Source organism: Pseudophryne corroboree, unplaced genomic scaffold, assembly GCF_028390025.1.
Source record: "Pseudophryne corroboree isolate aPseCor3 unplaced genomic scaffold, aPseCor3.hap2 scaffold_1437, whole genome shotgun sequence".
NCBI lineage: Eukaryota > Metazoa > Chordata > Amphibia > Anura > Myobatrachidae > Pseudophryne > Pseudophryne corroboree.
In genome coordinates this window covers 92,100-111,380 of record NW_026968065.1, presented here as the reverse complement: position 1 = coordinate 111,380, position 19,281 = coordinate 92,100, and the positions used below count along the sequence as shown (strand labels likewise).

The following is a 19,281-nucleotide window of genomic DNA, read 5'->3' as shown; positions in this document are numbered from 1 at the left end:
CAGGGGCTGGGGCATAGCCAACATGAGCCCCACACCGAAGGAGGGTGGAGGTGTTTAATGCAAACTAGGGGTCAGTCAAGCGCCGCAAAAGGCCACCATGCCCTGCACGCCCCTTTTCTGTTTTCATATGCAGACGAGGGTTGAAGCCAACTTTGACCCACTGCTTGGATGACATCACCATATGCAAATCCATCTGCGGCAGGCCTTCCCCAAGGAATGCTTGCACTAGTTGTTGCATTTGGTTTGTTGTTTGGGGGTGCTTCAGTATTAGGCAGCCTTCTGCCCTCCCATGTTCATCTGAAAATATGTGTTCTCCCTGCAGTTGTTGTCCCCAGATGAGAGTTCCCTTGTGCTGCCTCAGTTGAATCTCCTTAACTTGACAGAGATGTGCCTGAGCAGCGGCCCTCCCCAGCTCTATCCCAAATCATACTTATTTTGCATAGGAGATACCATGGTCATGAAGATTATTCTCCCAGGGTGAGGTTCATTCATTGCATTCTGGGTATGCTGACCCCTGTGATTTCCCCAAATGTGGGAAACTCGACTGCTTTATTTGTGGTAGTGGGGGACTGTGTTTGTGTTTTCTTCTGGTCAGCTCTGGTAAAAGTCAGATTTCTTTGTTTCAGATCTTCCTCTAGCCTTGTTCTTCTTTTGAGAGTTCCCTTGTGCTGCCTCAGTTGGATCTCCTTCTCTTAACAGGGGGGTGCCCGAGCAGCGACCCTCCCCAGCTCTAGCCCAACTCCTACTTACCTGCCAGGTGAGATACTATGATCATGAAGGTGCTTCTCCCAGGGCAAGGCTCACCCATTGCACTCTGGGTGTGCTGCCCCTGCGATTTCCCCAAATGTGGGAAACTTGACTGCATAATTTGTGTTTCCCCTGGTCGGCTCTCGTATAATTCAGATCTCTTTGTCTCAGATCTCTCTACAGCCTAGTTTGCTGTCTGTTTCCACTTCTCTTTTCTTCAGCCGCTCCCTTCTATACCCTTGTGCACTATCCTGACTTCTCCTCCCGTCTGCTTACTTTGTGCCTTCCAATGTACAATGCAAACTACAGGTAGTGCTGCAGGGCCCACACCCTTTTACTTGCCTTACAGAGCAGCTCTGGAGCTGTTGCAGTGCCCAGCTGCTGCAAGAAATCTGCTTGAATGCTTCAGGGGATGGGGCATGGCCAACATGAGCCCCACACCAAAGGAGGGTGGAGGTGTTTAATGCGAACTAGGGGTCATCCAAGCACCGCAAAAGGCCGCCATGCCCTGCACGCCCCTTTTCTCTTTTCATATGCAGATGAGGGTTGAAGCCAACTTTGACCAACTGCTTGGATAACATCACCGTATGCAAATCCGTCTTCTGCAGAACTTCCCCCAGGAATGCTTGCACTAGTTGTTGCATTTGGTTTGTTGTTTGGGGGTGCTTCAGTATTAGGCAGCCTTCTGCCCTCCCATGTTCATCTAAAAATATGTGTTCTCCCTGCAGTTGTTGTCCCCAGATGAGAGTTCCCTTGTGCTGCCTCAGTTGAATCTCCTTTACTTGACAGAGATGTGCATGAGCAGCGGCCCTCCCCAGCCCTATTCCAAATCATACTTATTTTGCATAGGAGATACCATGGTCATGAAGATTGTTCTCTCAGGATGAGGTTCATTCATTGCATTTTGGGTATGCTGACCCCTGTGATTTCCCCAAATGTGGGAAACTTGACTGCATTATTTGTGGTAGTGGGGGACTGTGTTTGTGCTTTCCTCTGGTCAGCTCTGGTAAAAGTCAGATTTCTTTGTCTCATATTTTACTCTAGCCTTGTTCTTCTTTCGAGAGTTCCCTTGTGCTGCCTCAGTTGGATCTCCTTCACTTGACAGGGGGGTACCCGAGCAGCGACCCTCCCCAGCTCTAGCCCAAATCCTACTTACCTGCCAGGTGAGATACTATGATCATGAAGGTGCTTCTCCCAGGGCAAGGCTCACCCATTGCACTCTGGGTGTGCTGCTCCTGCGATTTCCCCAAATGTGGGAAACTTGACTGCATAATTTGTGTTTCCCCTGGTCGGCTCTCGTATAATTCAGATCTCTTTGTCTCAGGTCTCTCTCCAGCCTAGTTTGCTGTCTGTTTTTCACTTCTCTTTTCTTGAGCCGCTCCCTTCTATGCCCTTGCGCACTATCCTGACTTCTCCTCCTCTCTGCTTACTTTGTGCCTTCCAACGCACAATGCGAACTACAGGTAGTGCTGCAGGGCCCACACCCTTTTACTTGCCTTACAGAGCAGCTCTGGAGCTGTTACAGTGCCCAGCTGCTGCAAGAAATCAGCTTGAATGCTTCAGGGGCTGGGGCATAGCCAACATGAGCCCCACACCGAAGGAGGGTGGAGGTGTTTAATGCGAACTAGGGGTCATCCAAGCGCCGCAAAAGGCCGCCATGCCCTGCACGCCCCTTTTCTCTTTTCATATGCAGACGAGGGTTGAAGCCAACTTTGACCCACTGCTTGGATGACATCACCATATGCAAATCCGTCTTCTGCAGAACTTCCCCCAGGAATGCTTGTACTAGTTGTTGCATTTGGTTTGTTGTTTGGGGGTGCTTCAGTATTAGGCAGCCTTCTGCCCTCCCATGTTCATCTGAAAATATGTGTTCTCCCTGCAGTTGTTGTCCCCAGATGAGAGTTCCCTTGTGCTGCCTCAGTTGAATCTCCTTTACTTGACAGAGATGTGCATGAGCAGCGGCCCTCCCCAGCCCTATTCCAAATCATACTTATTTTGCATAGGAGATACCATGGTCATGAAGATTGTTCTCCCAGGGTGAGGTTCATTCATTGCATTCTGGGTATGCTGACCTCTGTGATTTCCCCAAATGTGGGAAACGCGACTGCTTTATTTGTGGTAGTGGGGGACTGTGTTTGTGTTTTCCTCTGGTCAGCTCTGGTAAAAGTCAGATTTCTTTGTTTCAGATCTTCCTCTAGCCTTGTTCTTCTTTCGAGAGTTCCCTTGTGCTGCCTCAGTTGGATCTCCTTCACTTGACAGGGGGGTGCCCGAGCAGCGACCCTCCCCAGCTCTAGCCCAACTCCTACTTACCTGCCAGGTGAGATACTATGATCATGAAGGTGCTTCTCCCAGGGCAAGGCCCACCATTGCACTCTGGGTGTGCTGCCCCTGCGATTTCCCGAAATGTGGGAAACTTGACTGCATAATTTGTGTTTCCCCTGGTCGGCTCTCGTATAATTTAGATCTCTTTGTCTCAGGTCTCTCTCCAGCCTAGTTTGCTGTCTGTTTCCACTTCTTTTTTCTTGAGCCCCTCCCATCTATACCCTTGTGCACTATCCTGACTTCTCCTCCCGTCTGCTTACTTTGTGCCTTCCAATGCACAATGCAAACTACAGGTAGTGCTGCAGGGCCCACACCCTTTTACTTGCCTTACAGAGCAGCTCTGGAGCTGTTACAGTGCCCAGCTGCTGCAAGAAATCAGCTTGAATGCTTCAGGGGCTGGGGCATAGCCAACATGAGCCCCACACCGAAGGAGGGTGGAGGTGTTTAATGCAAACTAGGGGTCAGCCAAGCGCCGCAAAAGGCCACCATGCCCTGCACGTCCCTTTTCTCTTTTCATATGCAGACGAGGGTTGAAGCCAACTTTGACCCACTGCTTGGATGACATCACCATATGCAAATCCATCTGCGGCAGGCCTTCCCCCAGGAATGCTTGCACTAGTTGTTGCATTTGGTTTGTTGTTTGGGGGTGCTTCAGTATTAGGCAGCCTTCTGCCCTCCATGTTCATCTGAAAATATGTGTTCTCCCTGCAGTTGTTATCCCCAGATGAGAGTTCCCTTGTGCTGCCTCAGTTGAATCTCCTTTACTTGACAGAGATGTGCCTGAGCAGCGGCCCTCCCCAGCTCTATCCCAAATCATACTTATTTTGCATAGGAGATACCATGGTCATGAAGATTATTCTCCCAGGGTGAGGTTCATTCATTGCATTCTGGGTATGCTGACCCCTGTGATTTCCCCAAATGTGGGAAACTCGACTGCTTTATTTGTGGTAGTGGGGGACTGTGTTTGTGTTTTCCTCTGGTCAGCTCTGGTAAAAGTCAGATTTCTTTGTTTCAGATCTTCCTCTAGCCTTGTTCTTCTTTCGAGAGTTCCCTTGTGCTGCCTCAGTTGGATCTCCTTCACTTGACAGGGGGGTGCCCGAGCAGCGACCCTCCCCAGCTCTAGCCCAACTCCTACTTACCTGCCAGGTGAGATACTATGATCATGAAGGTGCTTCTCCCAGGGCAAGGCTCACCCATTGCACTCTGGGTGTGCTGCTCCTGCGATTTCCCCAAATGTGGGAAACTTGACTGCATAATTTGTGTTTCCCCTGGTCGGCTCTCGTATAATTCAGATCTCTTTGTCTCAGGTCTCTCTCCAGCCTAGTTTGCTGTCTGTTTCCACTTCTCTTTTCTTTAGCCGCTCCCTTCTATACCCTTGTGCACTATCCTGACTTCTCCTCCCGTCTGCTTACTTTGTGCCTTCCAATGCACAATGCAAACTACAGGTAGTGCTGCAGGGCCCACACCCTTTTACTTGCCTTACAGAGCAGCTCTGGAGCTGTTACAGTGCCCAGCTGCTGCAAGAAATCAGCTTGAATGCTTCAGGGGATGGGGCATGGCCAACATGAGCCCCACACCAAAGGAGGGTGGAGGAGTTTAATGCGAACTAGGGGTCATCCAAGCACCGCAAAAGGCCGCCAAGCCCTGCACGCCCCTTTTCTCTTTTCATATGCAGATGAGGGTTGAAGCCAACTTTGACCCACTGCTTGGATGACATCACCGTATGCAAATCCGTCTTCTGCAGAACTTCCCCCAGGAATGCTTGCACTAGTTGTTGCATTTGGTTTGTTGTTTGGGGGTGCTTCAGTATTAGGCAGCCTTCTGCCCTCCCATGTTCATCTGAAAATATGTGTTCTCCCTGCAGTTGTTGTCCCCAGATGAGAGTTCCCTTGTGCTGCCTCAGTTGAATCTCCTTTACTTGACAGAGATGTGCCTGAGCAGCGGCCCTCCCCAGCCCTATTCCAAATCATACTTATTTTGCATAGGAGATACCATGGTCATGAAGATTGTTCTCCCAGGGTGAGGTTCATTCATTGCATTTTGGGTATGCTGACCCCTGTGATTTCCCCAAATGTGGGAAACTTGACTGCATTATTTTTGGTAGTGGGGGACTGTGTTTGTGCTTTCCTCTGGTCAGCTCTGGTAAAAGTCAGATTTCTTTGTCTCAGATTTTCCTCTAGCCTTGTTCTTCTTTCGAGAGTTCCCTTGTGCTGCCTCAGTTGGATCTCCTTCACTTTACAGGGGGGTACCCGAGCAGCGACCCTCCCCAGCTCTAGCCCAACTCCTACTTACCTGCCAGGTGAGATACTATGATCATGAAGGTGCTTCTCCCAGGGCAAGGCTCACCCACTGCACTCTGGGTGTGCTGCCCCTGCGATTTCCCCAAATGTGGGAAACTTGACTGCATAATTTGTGTTTCCCCTGGTCGGCTCTCGTATAATTCAGATCTCTTTGTCTCAGGTCTCTCTCCAGCCTAGTTTGCTGTCTGTTTCCACTTCTCTTTTCTTGAGCCGCTCCCTTCTATGCCCTTGCGCACTATCCTGACTTATCCTCCTGTCTGCTTACTTTGTGCCTTCAAACGCACAATGCGAACTACAGGTAGTGCTGCAGGGCCCACACCCTTTTAGTTGCCTTACAGAGCAGCTCTGGAGCTGTTACAGTGCCCAGCTGCTGCAAGAAATCAGCTTGAATGCTTCAGGGGCTGGGGCAGAGCCAACATGAGCCCCACACAAAAGGAGGGTGGGGGTGTTTAATGCGAACTAAGGGTCATCCAAGCACCGCAAAAGGCCGCCATGCCCTGCATGCCCCTTTTCTCTTTTCATATGCAGATGAGGGTTCCAGCCAACTTTGGCCCACTGCTTGGATGACATCACCGTATGCAAATCCGTCTTCTGCAGACCTTCCCCCAGGAATGCTTGCACTAGTTGTTGCATATGGTTTGATATTTGATGGTGCTTCAGTATTAGGCAGCCTTCCGCCCTCCCATGTTCATCTGAAAAGATGTGGTCTCCCTGCAGTTGTTGTCCCCAGACGAAAGTTCCCTTGTGCTTCCTCAGTTGAATCTCCTTAACTTGACGGGGGAGGGGCTGCCCGAGCAGCCACCCTCCCCAGCCCTATCCCAACTCATACTTATTTTGCATATGAGATCTCTTGATCATGAAGATTGTTCTCACAGGGTGAGGTTCATCCATTATATTTTAAAATAGGAAGGTACAAATTACATATTTGAATTGCATCTATGTGTTGGATTCAAATGCCCCCCCCCCCTTCCTTTCTCAATTGTGCCCGTCAGCAGCTATTCTAAGGTTGCTGCCAATGGGTGTGACACATTAATTTCTTCTGTGGGGTACACTGGACTCCACAAGGATTCACATTGGTGTGTAGAGTAGGATCTTGATCTGAGGCACCAACCGGCTCAAAGCTTTTGACTGTTCCCAAGAAGCTCAGTGCATTCTCCTCTATAACCCCGCTTCCATGAACAGGGAGCTCAGTTTGTAGTTGGTGCCTTCAGTAGCAGGCCACTTAACAGGGGCCTGCCTCAGGCAGCCTATTCTTAGCTATTAATTTTGACAAGAAAAGAAGAACTTGTTTTATGAGAATCTACAAGGGCTGCAGCAGGCTAGGTCTAATAGACATCTTTACTGCAGCTTCATCACTCCCAGCGGCGCTGTATACTCCCGTGCCCTGGTTGCTGGGTCACTGCAGCGGAGGCTCCGGTTTCTTCCTAAGGTCAGTCACACACACACCGCCCTTCCGGATCACGAGGCCGCTGATGAAGGGGAGCGTGGCCGTAGGGGGTGGACCGTGTGCGCACTGGCGTGGACACTGATTACTGGGCAGCCGCTCCACTAGCCACCAGGTACAGTTAAGGAGCACAGGTCTGGGGGTTTTTCTCCTATATTAAACCAATTTTGTACTGCCCGCAGCGCATTGTGATAGGTAATAGGGCCTGATTCAGGTTGGATTGCAATCACAATAAGCGATCCAACTGCAAAAATTGCTAAGAGCATACGCATGTGCCTGCATTTTCTGCGGCACCCCGCAGAGAATGCGATCGCCTCTGCCTGTCAATCGGGGCAGGGGGGGAGAGGGGGGTCAGCAACACTCCATTTCCAAGTCAGGGATGGAGCGGTGCGGGGGCAAGGCTTCAAAATGGGGTCTGCAATGGAGGAGACACAGGGGGCGTGGTCACAGCGGCTGTATGACATCACATTCAGCCGCTGTGATCACAAAAATGGTGGCGGCTTCCTGCGCGCACATACAGTCTGCACCAGCAGGAGGCTACACCATTTTTTATGATCACGCTGAACTGCAGTGCGACTGCAATTACAGCATGGTCAAGAAGGGAGGCGTCATGCTGGGTGGCCATTAGAGATGAGCGGGTTCGGTTCCTCGGAATCCGAACCCGCCCGAACTTCACCCTTTTTTGCACGGGTCCGAGCAGACTCGGATCCTCCCGCCTTGCTCGGTTATCCCGAGCGCGCCCGAACGTCATCATCCCGCTGTCGGATTCTCACAAGACTCGGATTCTATATAAGGAGCCGCGCGTCGCCGCCATTTTCACACGTGCATTGAGATTGATAGGGAGAGGACGTGGCTGGCGTCCTCTCCGTTTAGATTAGAAGATAGAGACGAGTGACATTTGATTTACTACTAATTTGGGGAGCAGTTGAACTTGTCAGGAGTACTCAGTAGTGCAGAGTTTTGCTGATAGTGACCACCAGTTTTATTATTTATAATCCGTTCTCTGCCTGAAAAAAAACGATACACATACCATATATGTGCTCAGCCTCAGTGTGCTGCATGATATATCATCTATGTATATCTGACTGTGCTGAGTGCTCACTGCTCACACAGCTTAATTGTGGGGGAGACTGGGGAGCAGTTATAGCAGGAGTACAGTGCACACTTTTGCTGCCAGTGTGACCACCAGTATATTGTCTGCCTGAAAAAGTTAAACACTCCTGTGGTGTTTTTTTTTTTATTCTATAAACGCATTCTGCTGACAGTGTCCAGCAGGTCGGTCATACATTATATTATATAAATATTTACCTGCAGTAGTGTTATATATTTTTTTCATCTCTATCATCTTTATCATCTCTATATTAGCAGACGCAGTACGGTAGTCCACGGCTGTGGCTATCTCTGTGTCGTCAGTGCTCGTCCATAATTGTATACCTACCTACCTGTGGTGGGTTTTTTTTTTCTATCTTCTTCATACTAGTAGTTTAGGAGTCTGCTGACAGTGTCCACCAGGTCCATCATTATATTATATACCTACAGTAGTAATATATTTATTATATTATCTATACTAGCAGACGCAGTACGGTAGTCCACGGCTGTGGCTATCTCTGTGTCGTCAGTGCTCGTCCATAATTGTATACCTACCTGTGGTGGGGTGTTTTTTTTCTATCTTCTTCATACTAGTAGTTTAGGAGTCTGCTGACAGTGTCCACCAGGTCCGTCATTATATTATATACCTACAGTAGTAATATATTTAGTATATTATCTATACTAGCAGACGCAGTACGGTAGTCCACGGCTGTACCTACCTCTGTGTCGTCACTCGTCCATAATTGTATACCTAACTGTGGTGGGGTTTTTTTTTCTATCTTCTTCATACTAGTAGTTTAGGAGTCTGCTGACAGTGTCCACCAGGTCCGTCATTATATTATATACCTACAGTAGTAATATATTTAGTATATTATCTATACTAGCAGACGCAGTACTGTAGTCCACGGCTGTACCTACCTCTGTGTCATCACTCGTCCATAATTGTATACCTACCTGTGGTGGGGGTTTTTTTTCTATCTTCTTCATACTAGTAGTTTAGCAGTCTGCTGACAGTGTCCACCAGGTCCGTCATTATATTATATACCTACAGTAGTAATATATTTAGTATATTATCTATGCTAGCAGACGCAGTATGGTAGGCCACGGCTGTGGCTATCTCTGTGTCGTCAGTGCTCGTCCATAATTGTATACCTACCTACCTGTGGTGGGTTTTTTTTTCTATCTTCTTCATACTAGTAGTTTAGGAGTCTGCTGACAGTGTCCACCAGGTCCGTCATTATATTATATACCTACAGTAGTAATATATTTAGTATATTATCTATACTAGCAGACGCAGTACGGTAGTCCACGGCTGTACCTACCTCTGTGTCGTCACTCGTCCATAATTGTATACCTACCTGTGGTGAAGTTTTTTTTCTATCTTCTTCATACTAGTAGTTTAGCAGTCTGCTGACAGTGTCCACCAGGTCCGTCATTACATTATATATACCTACAGTAGTTATATATATATTTTTTTTATATCATTAATTATCATCTCTATACTAGCAGACGCAGTACGGTAGGCCACGGCTGTGGCTATCTCTGTGTCGTCAGTGCTCGTCCATAATTGTATACCTACCTACCTGTGGTGGGGTTTTTTTTTCTATCTTCATCATACTAGTAGTTTAGCAGTCTGCTGACAGTGTCCACCAGGTCCGTCATTATATAATATATACCTACAGTAGTTATATATATATTTTTTTTATATCATTAATTATCATCTCTATACTAGCAGACGCAGTACGGTAGTCCACGGCTGTAGCTACCTCTGTGTCGTCAGTCACTCGTCATCCATAAGTATACTAGTATCCATCCATCTCCATTGTTTACCTGAGGTGCCTTTTAGTTGTGCCTATTAAAATATGGAGAACAAAAATGTTGAGGTTCCAAAAATAGGGAAAGATCAAGATCCACTTCCACCTCGTGCTGAAGCTGCTGCCACTAGTCATGGCCGAGACGATGAAATTCCATCAACGTCGTCTGCCGAGGCCGATGCCCAATGTCATAGTACAGAGCATGTAAAATTCAAAACACAAAAGATCAGTAAAAAAAAGGACTCAAAAATCTAAATAAAAATCGTCGGAGGAGAAGCGTAAACTTGCCAATATGCCATTTACCACACGGAGTGGCAAGGAACGGCTGAGGCCCTGGCCTATGTTCATGGCTAGTGGTTCAGCTTCACATGAGGATGGAAGCACTCAGCCTCTCGCTAGAAAAATGAAAAGACTTAAGCTGGCAAAAGCACAGCAAAGAACTGTGCGTTCTTCAAAATCACAAATCCACAAGGAGAGTCCAATTGTGTCGGTTGCGATGCCTGACCTTCCCAACACTGGACGTGAAGAGCATGCACCTTCCACCATTTGCACACCCCCTGCAAGTGCTGGAAGGAGCACCCGCAGTCCAGTTCCTGATAGTCAGATTGAAGATGTCAGTGTTGAAGTACACCAGGATGAGGAGGATATGGGTGTTGCTGGCGCTGGGGAGGTGAGGTGGTTTGTTTAAGTCAGGCACCCGGGGAGACACCTGTTGTCCGTGGGAGGAATATGGCCATTGACATGCCTGGTGAAAATACCAAAAAAAACTGCTCTTCGGTGTGGAAGTATTTCAACAGAAATGCGAACAACAGGTGTCAAGCCGTGTGTTGCCTTTGTCAAGCTGTAATAAGTAGGGGTAAGGACGTTAACCACCTCGGAACATCCTCCCTTATACGTCACCTGCAGCGCATTCATCATAAGTCAGTGACAAGTTCAAAAACTTTGGGCGACAGCGGAAGCAGTCCACTGACCAGTAAATCCCTTCCTCTTGTAACCAAGCTCACGCAAACCACCCCACCAACTCCCTCAGTGTCAATTTCCTCCTTCCCCAGGAATGCCAATAGTCCTGCAGGCCATGTCACTGGCAATTCTGACGAGTTCTCTCCTGCCTGGGATTCCTCCGATGCATCCTTGAGTGTAACGCCTACTGCTGCTGGCGCTGCTGTTGTTGCTGCTGGGAGTCGATGGTCATCCCAGAGGGGAAGTCGTAAGACCACTTTTACTACTTCCACCAAGCAATTGACTGTCCAACAGTCCTTTGCAAGGAAGATGAAATATCACAGCAGTCATCCTGCTGCAAAGCGGATAACTGAGGCCTTGGCATCCTGGGCGGTGAGAAACGTGGTTCCGGTATCCATCATTACTTCAGAGCCAACTATAGACTTGATTGAGGTACTGTGTCCCCGGTACCAAATACCATCTAGGTTCCATTTCTCTAGGCAGGCGATACCGAAAATGTACACAGACCTCAGAAAAAGACTCACCAGTGTCCTAAAAAATGCAGTTGTACCCAATGTCCACTTAACCACGGACATGTGGACAAATGGGGCAGGGCAGACTCAGGACTATATGACTGTGACAGCCCACTGGGTAGATGTATTGACTCCCGCCGCAAGAACAGCAGCGGCGGCACCAGTAGCAGCATCTCGCAAACGCCAACTCTTTCCTAGGCAGGCTACGCTTTGTATCACCGCTTTCCAGAATACGCACACAGCTGAAAACCTCTTACGGCAACTGAGGAAGATCATCGCAGAATGGCTTACCCCAATTGGACTCTCCTGTGGATTTGTGGCATCGGACAACGCCAGCAATATTGCGCGTGCATTATATCTGGGCAAATTCCAGCACGTCCCATGTTTTGCACATACCTTGAATTTGGTGGTGCAGAATTATTTAAAAAACGACAGGGGTGTGCAAGAGATGCTGTCGGTGGCCAGAAGAATTGCGGGACACTTTCGGCGTACAGGCACCACGTACAGAAGACTGGAGCAACACCAAAAACGCCTGAACCTGCCCTGCCATCATCTGAAGCAAGAAGTGGTAACGAGGTGGAATTCAACCCTCTATATGCTTCAGAGGATGGAGGAGCAGCAAAAGGCCATTCAAGCCTATACATCTGACCACGATATAGGAGGTGGAATGCACCTGTCTCAAGCGCAGTGGAGAATGATTTCAACGTTGTGCAAGGTTCTGCAACCTTTTGAACTTGCCACACGTGAAGTCAGTTCAGACACTGCCAGCCTGAGTCAGGTCATTCCCGTCATCAGGCTTTTGCAGAAGAAGCTGGAGACATTGAAGGAGGAGCTAAGACAGAGCGATTCCGCTAGGCATGTGGGACTTGTGGATGGAGCCCTTCATTCGCTTAACCAGGATTCACGGGTGGTCAATCTGTTGAAATCAGAGCACTACATTTTGGCCACCGTGCTCGATCCTAGATTTAAAACCTACGTTGTATCTCTCTTTCCGGCAGACACAAGTCTGCAGGGGTTCAAAGACCTGCTGGTGAGAAAATTATCAAGTCAAGTGAAACTTGATCGGTCAACAGCTCCTCCTTCACATTCTCCCGCAATTGGGGGTGCGAGGAAAAGGCTCAGAATTCCGAGCCCACCCGCTGGCGGTGATGCAGGGCAGTCTGGAGCGACTGCTGATGCTGACATCTGGTCCGGACTGAAGGACCTGCCAACGATTACGGACATGACGTCTACTGTCACTGCATATGATTCTCTCACCATTGAAAGAATGGTGGAGGATTATATGAGTGACCGCATCCAAGTAGGCACGTCAGACAGTCCGTACGTATACTGGCAGGAAAAAGAGGCAATTTGGAGGCCCTTGCACAAACTGGCTTTATTCTACCTAAGTTGCCCTCCCACAAGTAGTACTCCGAAAGAGTGTTTAGTGCCGCCGCTCACCTTGTCAGCAATCGGCGTACGAGGTTACTTCCAGAAAATGTGGAGAAGATGATGTTCATTAAAATGAATTATAATCAATTGCTCCGTGGAGACATTGACCAGCAGCAATTGCCTCCACAAAGTACACAGGGAGCTGAGATGGTAGATTCCAGTGGGGACGAATTGATAATCTGTGAGGAGGGGGATGTACACGGTGATGAATCGGAGGATGATGATGAGGTGGACATCTTGCCTCTGTAGAGCCAGTTTGTGCAAGGAGAGATTAATTGCTTCTTTTTTGGTGGGGGTCCAAACCAACCCGTCATTTCAGTCACAGTCGTGTGGCAGACCCTGTCACTGAAATGATGGGTTGGTTAAAGTGTGCATGTCCTGTTTATACAACATAAGGGTGGGTGGGAGTGCCCAAGGACAATTCCATCTTGCACCTCTTTTTTCTTTCATTTTTCTTTGCGTCATGTGCTGTTTGGGGAGTGTTTTTTGGAAGGGCCATCCTGCGTGACACTGCAGTGCCACTCCTAGATGGGCCAGGTGTTTGTGTCGGCCACTTGGGTCGCTGAGCTTAGTCACACAGCTACCTCATTGCGCCTCTTTTTTTCTTTGCGTCATGTGCTGTTTGGGGAGTGTTTTTTGGAAGGGCCATCCTGCGTGACACTGCAGTGACACTCCTAGATGGGCCAGGTGTTTGTGTCGGCCACTTGGGTCGCTGAGCTTAGTCACACAGCTACCTCATTGCGCCTCTTTTTTTCTTTGCGTCATGTGCTGTTTGGGGAGTGTTTTTTGGAAGGGCCATCCTGCGTGACACTGCAGTGCCACTCCTAGATGGGCCAGGTGTTTGTGTCGGCCACTTGGGTCGCTGAGCTTAGTCACACAGCTACCTCATTGCGCCTCTTTTTTTCTTTGCGTCATGTGCTGTTTGGGGAGTGTTTTTGGAAGGGCCATCCTGCGTGACACTGCAGTGCCACTCCTAGATGGGCCAGGTGTTTGTGTCGGCCACTTGGGTCGCTGAGCTTAGTCACACAGCTACCTCATTGCGCCTCTTTTTTTCTTTGCGTCATGTGCTGTTTGGGGAGTGTTTTTTGGAAGGGCCATCCTGCGTGACACTGCAGTGCCACTCCTAGATGGGCCAGGTGTTTGTGTCGGCCACTTGGGTCGCTGAGCTTAGTCACACAGCTACCTCATTGCGCCTCTTTTTTTCTTTGCGTCATGTGCTGTTTGGGGAGTGTTTTTTGGAAGGGCTATCCTGCGTGACACTGCAGTGCCACTCCTAGATGGGCCAGGTGTTTGTGTCGGCCACTTGGGTCGCTGAGCTTAGTCATCCAGCGACCTCGGTGCAAATTTTAGGACTAAAAATAATATTGTGAGGTGTAAGGTGTTAAGAATAGACTGAAAATGAGTGGAAATTATGGTTATTGAGGTTAATAATACTTTGGGATCAAAATGACTCCCAAATTCTATGAACAAGGGAAAATGTCATCATCCCGCTGTCGGATTCTCGCGAGATTCGGATTCCATATAAAGAGCTGCGCGTTGCCGCCATTTTTACTCGTGCATTGAAGAGAGAGCGGAGAGGACGTGGCTATGTTCTCTCAGTGGAAATCTCAATATCAGTGCTCAGTATCAGTGGATACTTATTGCTGCTCAGTAATACTAGTAGTGTGTCTCTCCTGCTCAGTGTCAGTTCTCAGTAGTATCCTCATCAGTGCTCAGTATCACTGCTCATTGTCTTGTGCTGCATTGTTGTGCTCAGCATACTACAGTACATTACTAATAGTCCAGTGCTGCATCTTGCTGCTCAGTGTCAGTTCTAGTATCCTCATCAGTGCTCACTATCACTGCTCATTGCATTGTGGTGTTCTGTATACTACAGTAACATAGTAATATAGTAACATATAGTAACATAGTTTTTGAGGTTGAATAGAGGCAAATTGCCCATCGTGTTCAACCTGTTTTAAGTTGTGATGATTCTACATACTTGCTTAATAATGTATTATGACTAGTTAGCTACTACAACTCATGTTACCCCCGGATTAACCATGTTGATATTTTAAGTATTATAAACTTGGATAGCTTTTTCATTCAGAAATGTATCCATTCCTTTTTTAAATCCAATTACAGAGTCCGCCATTACCACCTTCCCTGGCAGGGAATTCCACATCCTGATTGCCCTAACAGTGAAGATCATAGTATCTCACCTGGCAGGTAAGTAGGAGTTGGGCCAGAGCTGTGGAGGATTGCTGCTCGGGCACCCCCTGTGAAGTGAAGGAGATCCAACTGAGGCAGCACAAGGGAACTCTCGAAAGAAGAACAAGGCTAGAGGAAGATCTGAGACAAAGAAATCTGACTTTTACCAGAGCTGACCAGAGGAAAGCACAAACACAGTCCCCCACTACCACAAATAATGCAGTCGAGTTTCCCACATTTTGGAAATCACAGGGGTCAGCATACCCAGAATGCAATGAATGAACCTCACCCTGGGAGAACAATCTTCATGACCATGGTATCGCCTATGCAAAATAAGTATGATTTGGGATAGGGCTGGGGAGGGCCGCTGCTCAGGCACATCTCTGTCAAGTATAGGAGATTCAACTGAGGCAGCACAAGGGAACTCTCATCTGGGGACAACAACTGCAGGGAGAACACATATTTTCAGATGAACATGGGAGGGCAGAAGGCTGCCTAATACTGAAGCACCCCCAAACAACAAACCAAATGCAACAACTAGTACAAGCATTCCTGGGGGAAGTTCTGCAGAAGACGGATTTGCATACGGTGATGTCATCCAAGCAGTGGGCCAAAGTTGGCTGGAACCCTCATCTGCATATGAAAAGAGAAAAGGGGCATGCAGGGCATGGCGGCCTTTTGCGGCGCTTGGATGACCCTTAGTTCGCATTAAACACCCCCACCCTCCTTCGGTGTGGGGCTCATGTTGACAATGCCCCAGCCCCTGAAGCATTCAAGCTGATTTCTTACAGCAGCTTGGCACTGTAACAGCTCCAGAGCTGCTCTGTAAGGCAAGTAAAAGGGTGTGTAGTTTGCATTGTGCATTGGAAGGCACAAAGTAAGCAGACAGGAGGAGAAGTCAGGATAGTGCACAAGGGTATAAAAGGGAGGGGCTCAAGAAAAAAGAAGTGGAAACAGACAGCAAACTAGGCTGGAGAGAGACCTGAGACAAAGAGATCTGAATTATACGAGAGCCGACCAGGGGAAACACAAATTATGCAGTCAAGTTTCCCACATTTGGGGAAATCGCAGGGGCAGCACACCCAGAGTGCAATGGGTAAGCCTTGCCCTGGAAGAAGCACCTTCATGATCATAGTATCTCACCTGGCAGGTAAGTAGGAGTTGGGCTTGAGCTGGGGAGGGTCGCTGCTCGGGCACCGCCCTGTCAACTGAAGGAGATCCAACTGAGGAAGCACAAGGGAACTCTCGAAAGAAGAACAAGGCTAGAGGAAGATCTGAAACAAAGAAATCTGACTTTTACCAGAGCTGACCAGAGGAAAACACAAACACAGTCCCCCACTACCACAAATAATGCAGTCGAGTTACCCACATTTGGGGAAATCACAGGGGTCAGCATACCCAAAATGCAATGAATGAACCTCACCCTGGGAGAACAATCTTCATGACCATGGTATCTCCTATGCAAAATAAGTATGATTTGGGATAGGGCTGGGGAGGGCCGCTGCTCAGGCACATCTCTGTCAAGTAAATGAGATTCAACTGAGGCAGCACAAGGGAACTCTCATCTGGGGACAACAACTGCAGGGAGAACACATATTTTCAGATGAACATGGGAGGGCAGAAGGCTGCCTAATACTGAAGCACCCCCAAACAACAAACCAAATGCAACAACTAGTGCAAGCATTCCGGGGGGAAGGCCTGCAGCAGATGGATTTGCATATGGTGATGTCATCCAAGCAGTGGGTCAAAGTTGGCTTCAATCCTCATCTGCATATGAAAAGAGAAAAGGGGCGTGCAGGGTATGGCGGCCTTTTGCGGCGCTTGGATGACCCCTAGTTCGCATTAAACACCTCCACCCTCCTTTGGTGTGGGGCTCATGTTGACAATGCCCCAGCCTCTGAAGCATTCAAGCTTATTTCTTACAGCAGCTTGGCACTGAAACAGCTCCAGAGCTGCTCCGTAAGGCAAGTAAAAGGGTGTGGGCCCTGCAGCACTACCTGTAGTTTGCATTGTGCATTGGAAGGCACAAAGTAAGCAGACAGGAGGAGAAGTCAGGATAGTGCACAAGGGTTAGCTGAACACACTAACCGATTGCGCCACAGAGACACTTTGCAAAAAGTATATACTGACAAAGACTAATAAGCATTCATCTAGAACGTTTCCTAGAAAAACTTTAAAAAGTCAATAATCTGGAGAGTGTTTGTAAGATGTTTCTTCCAGCAACCAATGAAGAAACACATTGGTACTTTCGCATGATGAGTGAGTGCTTCAGGATCTCTTGCACTTACATGTGCAGCAGAGTACTGCAATGGAAGCATGCTGGGTCCATAACCCAGAGGTAGGCAGATTGAAACTATCCTTTGCTATATGCATTTTTTTGTTGTTCATTAAAGTAATCCAAAACTGGGATTGATATTTTAGCTTTTATTTTTACTTAAAGTACAATAACTTTTACCATTTTAATTTGTTTTAATAGTATATTGACAGTATTGTTTTCTTTCAAAAATCCACTTAATTTTCTTTACCCTATTATTAAAATGGTAATTGACAAAAACAAACTACATTGTCACCAGAAGGGCAATACAAAATGTACAAGTGATATATTAAAATCATCTTTCCAGCTTGAATTTCAATGATGCATTGGGGCAACGATTTTGTGAGAAACATCTTCACCCTTAAATAAAGATTTTCTTAATTCCTTACCTGTGTGCTAATTAGATATCACCTTGTTTTCACATTAAACAGACTTCCACATGAGAAAGCAGCAAGGATGCAGTGGCGTTAATGTTTCCTGGTGTCAACCTGTATTATTTCAGTAGATATTGAAATGAGGATGCATCTTGCTGCCTTTCCAATGAAGCAAGTTTAATTTAGTAATAGGTGAAAAACCATCCCTACAAATATGTTAATCAGATACTTGGCTTTGTGGACACTTTTCAGAGAACAAATTAGTTAGCATAAAAATAAAGCCAGAAAATGAAGAGCTGTTTAATCACTCAATTGGATTTTTCTGCCAGCATTTTTCTTTTTCTCTGCAACCCACTGCTAAATTGTGCTTCCTAGCTGTTTTTATAAAATCACTGAATCAAATCTAACTCTGATTACATCAGAGAAGGCCAGGTACCCTACACCATAACAGGGGGTTTGAAATTTTGACTTGTCTACTTAAATATCACCAAAATCTGATAACAAGGTCAATTAAGTCCCTGGGTGGGATTGAACCACCAACCTTTTGGTTAATAGCCTTACACACTAACTGATTGCGCCACCGCGACACTTTGCAAAAGTACATACTGACAAAGGCTAATAAGCATTCATCTAGAACGATTCCTAGAAACATTTTAAAAAGTCAATAATGTGGAGAGTTTTTGTATGATGTTTCTTCCATCAACCAATGAAGAAACACATTGGTACTTTCCCATGATGAGTGAGTGCTTCAGGATCTCTTGCACTTACATGTGCAGCAGAGTACTGTAATGGAAGCATGCTGGGTCCATAACCCAGAGGTAGGCAGATTGAAACTATCCTCTGCTATATGCATTTTTTTTTGTTAATTAAAGTAATCCAAAACTGGGATTGATATTTTTGCTCTTTTATTTTTACTTAAAGTACAATAACTTTTACCATTTTAATTTGTTTTAATAGTATATTGACAGTATTGTTTTCTTTCAAAAATCCAATTAATTTTCTTTACCCGATTATTAAAATGGTAATTGACAAAAGCAAACTACATTGTCACCAGAAGAGCAATACAAAATGTACAAGTGATATATTAAAATCATCTTTCCAGCTTGAATTTCAATGATGCATTGGGGCAACGATTTTGTGAGAAACATCTTCACCCTTAAATAAAGATTTTCTTAATTCCTTACCTGTGTGCTAATTAGATATCACCTTGTTTTCACATTAAACAGACTTCCACATGAGAAAGCAGCAAGGATGCAGTGGCGTTAATGTTTCCTGGTGTCAACCTGTATTATTTCAGTAGATATTGAAATGAGGATGCATCTTGCTGCCTTTCCAATGAAGCAAGTTTAATTTAGTAATAGGTGAAAAACCATCCCTACAAAGATGTTAATCAGATACTTGGCTTTGTGGACACTTTTCAGAGAACAAATTTGTTAGCATAAAAATAAAGCCAGAAAATGAAGAGCTGTTTAATCAGTCAATTGGATTTTTTTGCCAGCATATTTCTTTTTCTCTGCAACCCACTGCTAAATTGTGCTTCCTAGCTGTTTTTATAAAATCACTGAATCAAATCTAACTCTGATTACATCAGAGAAGGCCAGGTACCCTACACCATAACAGGGGTTTTCGAAATTTTGACTTGTCTACTTAAAGATCACCAAAATCTGATAACAAGGTCAATTAAGTCCCTGGGTGGGATTGAACCACCAACCTTTTGGTTAATAGCCTTACACACTAACTGATTGCGCCACCGCGACACTTTGCAAAAGTACATACTGACAAAG

The 19,281-nt window shown here is 46.7% G+C and overlaps 12 non-coding genes and 1 pseudogene across 12 annotated transcripts; 10 read left to right on the top strand and 3 right to left on the bottom strand.

The window, feature by feature from the left end:
- The first annotated feature begins 426 nt into the window (after nt 1–426).
- Nucleotides 427–590, top strand: LOC134996840 (U1 spliceosomal RNA). Its single transcript, XR_010199406.1, has one exon. It is a non-coding gene; the product is annotated as a U1 spliceosomal RNA (small nuclear RNA).
- A 152-nt stretch (nt 591–742) lies between these two features.
- On the top strand, nt 743–905 carry LOC134996849 (U1 spliceosomal RNA). Its single transcript, XR_010199415.1, has one exon. It is a non-coding gene; the product is annotated as a U1 spliceosomal RNA (small nuclear RNA).
- Nucleotides 906–1,579: 674 nt separating this feature from the next.
- On the top strand, nt 1,580–1,743 carry LOC134996837 (U1 spliceosomal RNA). The gene has a single exon (XR_010199403.1). It is a non-coding gene; the product is annotated as a U1 spliceosomal RNA (small nuclear RNA).
- A 152-nt stretch (nt 1,744–1,895) lies between these two features.
- Nucleotides 1,896–2,058, top strand: LOC134996853 (U1 spliceosomal RNA). The gene has a single exon (XR_010199418.1). It is a non-coding gene; the product is annotated as a U1 spliceosomal RNA (small nuclear RNA).
- Nucleotides 2,059–2,733: 675 nt separating this feature from the next.
- Nucleotides 2,734–2,897, top strand: LOC134996843 (U1 spliceosomal RNA). Its single transcript, XR_010199409.1, has one exon. It is a non-coding gene; the product is annotated as a U1 spliceosomal RNA (small nuclear RNA).
- Nucleotides 2,898–3,049: 152 nt separating this feature from the next.
- On the top strand, nt 3,050–3,190 carry LOC134996813 (U1 spliceosomal RNA; annotated as a pseudogene).
- A 694-nt stretch (nt 3,191–3,884) lies between these two features.
- Nucleotides 3,885–4,048, top strand: LOC134996836 (U1 spliceosomal RNA). Its single transcript, XR_010199402.1, has one exon. It is a non-coding gene; the product is annotated as a U1 spliceosomal RNA (small nuclear RNA).
- A 152-nt stretch (nt 4,049–4,200) lies between these two features.
- LOC134996851 (U1 spliceosomal RNA) lies at nt 4,201–4,363 on the top strand. Its single transcript, XR_010199417.1, has one exon. It is a non-coding gene; the product is annotated as a U1 spliceosomal RNA (small nuclear RNA).
- Nucleotides 4,364–5,037: 674 nt separating this feature from the next.
- LOC134996826 (U1 spliceosomal RNA) lies at nt 5,038–5,201 on the top strand. Its single transcript, XR_010199392.1, has one exon. It is a non-coding gene; the product is annotated as a U1 spliceosomal RNA (small nuclear RNA).
- A 152-nt stretch (nt 5,202–5,353) lies between these two features.
- Nucleotides 5,354–5,516, top strand: LOC134996857 (U1 spliceosomal RNA). Its single transcript, XR_010199422.1, has one exon. It is a non-coding gene; the product is annotated as a U1 spliceosomal RNA (small nuclear RNA).
- A 9,470-nt stretch (nt 5,517–14,986) lies between these two features.
- On the bottom strand, nt 14,987–15,149 carry LOC134996839 (U1 spliceosomal RNA). Its single transcript, XR_010199405.1, has one exon. It is a non-coding gene; the product is annotated as a U1 spliceosomal RNA (small nuclear RNA).
- A 655-nt stretch (nt 15,150–15,804) lies between these two features.
- On the bottom strand, nt 15,805–15,967 carry LOC134996860 (U1 spliceosomal RNA). The gene has a single exon (XR_010199425.1). It is a non-coding gene; the product is annotated as a U1 spliceosomal RNA (small nuclear RNA).
- Nucleotides 15,968–16,119: 152 nt separating this feature from the next.
- LOC134996830 (U1 spliceosomal RNA) lies at nt 16,120–16,283 on the bottom strand. Its single transcript, XR_010199396.1, has one exon. It is a non-coding gene; the product is annotated as a U1 spliceosomal RNA (small nuclear RNA).
- Nucleotides 16,284–19,281: the final 2,998 nt, after the last annotated feature.